Source organism: Rhagoletis pomonella, unplaced genomic scaffold (assembly GCF_013731165.1).
Source record: "Rhagoletis pomonella isolate Grant_MI unplaced genomic scaffold, Rhpom_1.0 Rhpom_scaffold_00002, whole genome shotgun sequence".
In the NCBI taxonomy this organism is placed as follows: Eukaryota; Metazoa; Arthropoda; class Insecta; order Diptera; family Tephritidae; genus Rhagoletis; species Rhagoletis pomonella.
This window is the reverse complement of record NW_023458556.1, coordinates 84,251,516-84,253,639: the sequence shown is the minus strand read 5'-3', so window position 1 is coordinate 84,253,639 and position 2,124 is coordinate 84,251,516.

The following is a 2,124-nucleotide window of genomic DNA, read 5'->3' as shown; positions in this document are numbered from 1 at the left end:
TAATTTACTTCGTTTTTAAAAAAGCTTGTCGGCGAATTCAGCGTACATGCATAATTGGTTAGGTATGTATGTATATGTATGTATGCAGATATTTTAATGTCGGTTTGCTATTCGCGCGACAAGCTAATATTAAGTTTGTTAAATTGAAAAATTTTTATTTTGTTTTTATAAAAAGATATTTTTTTCCAAACTTTTATACCTATCTTAAAACCTACCTGAATACCCAAACGTCCCCTAATATAACATACCTAATTAATTTAATTAACTTAGTTTATCAATAAGTGTTTGACTTCTTATGTACCTATGCATAACTAATGAATTATGTTTTATTTATTATATACATACATAAGTAAATCAGTGAAATTTAGATTTTTTTTTTTGGAAATGTTTAAGCATTAGCATTACATTTTATTAATTAGACCTATAAGAGTTGTTTAAAAATTGGTGTACACCGCCCACCAAACTATGTCCCCTGCATTGAATTGTGCTTGTATTTTAAATACCTTTTTAAATTTAAAGTAAAACAATGAATTATTAAATACTTTACAAACAACTAACAAGAATGTTTATTTATTCAAGATGGAAACGACTGAAACTTCATACAAAAATTACGCGTCCGGATACTAAAATAAAAGCGTCCGGAAACTAAATTTCACCGTCCGGACAATAGTGAAAATCGAACTTTTTTGAATTTTTATTTTAATAATTTTAAAATTTTATATTTGCAATTTATGTCGAGGCTTTATTATTAAAAAATATCTACACTCTTACAAACAATATAATTATTCGTGGTAGCGTTTATAGGAAGAAGTTGAGTCGATGTAAAAGAAGAAACACGTTAAAAGCAGACAAACCGGCCCGTAAATACGTGCAATAATTGAATATTTTTTTGTAACTAACGTGAGCCTAAGATTTACGAAGTTAGTTTATATACCCGTAAATTTACATACATACATAAGCATGCACTTATATTCATACTCATTTATCACACGTATGTACATAATCATTAATTTTACCTTTCATACTTATTGTATTTTGAGTTTAGTTTAATTAAAGTTGGTTGAAAACTAAACATGCGTTAAGTTCTTAAGAACGGGGCCATGCATCGATCGACTGGGAGTAGGGACGTCAGCCGCTGACGTTAGTTTGGTTGAAGGGATCACCTGGAAAACTGGCAATAGGTCAAGAGTGATCATGGTAGGGTGGGCGTTTCTGATGTTGCTCCCCCATCTCGCAACATCGACACAACCAACTGGTCAGCCATGGTAGGGGTTCTCAGCTAGTTCCTTCTTTCCTGTCTTCTTTCCTATCAGCAATCTTTAGTGCGTAGCCCCTCTTCCTCTCGGGATCCAGTGTCCATTACCACCATTCCCCCCCTCAGTTAAACCAGCACGCGATCTTTTTATTGTTTTATTTTGGTAGCGCACTGCGAGCATACACCCAGCAGTCAAGATAAACCCCACCCAAGCCACCGATGCTGAGCCGGTACAAGCGCGTGCTCTGCTGAGTGCACCCTTCATCCGCTCGATAAAGATTACAACGTTAAATGCTACAGTCCCTTAGTAATTTGTTATGGGTTAGACGCCGTTCAAGAGCGAGAAATCTCTTCTTAGCATTGTAAAAAGAATTGCCTAATATTGTAGGCGAAACCTTAAATGGCAACCGAACTTGAACACGTCCATCGCCTTTCACTTGAACATTTTCAACGAAATGCTGTTCGCATAAACGTTCTTCTTCGGGCAATGTAGATGACTTTTCGGTGAAATCTTCCATTTCCCAAAAGCGCTGAAGAACCGAGTCGTTATTAGATAGATTTGAACTTAATGTGACATTACACCCACGATCCAACCTAGTTTGCTGTTATGAAGGCATGGTAAACCTTGACCAAGCGAAACTTTGCCATCTTGAAGGCTATCGAAAAATATTTCTGCATTTAGCAATGTATCTATACGTTGCGGTTTGTAGAAGTATGGATGCGCAAGTTGGATTTCTTCAGGAATGTTCCATTTAAATGTATCAATAAAATCACAAGGTATATGAGTTGAAATTCGTTTAGTTATGGCGAATTGCGAAATAGAAGTGAAATTCCCAATACGAGATTTTATTGTCGCGTTTACTGCATAT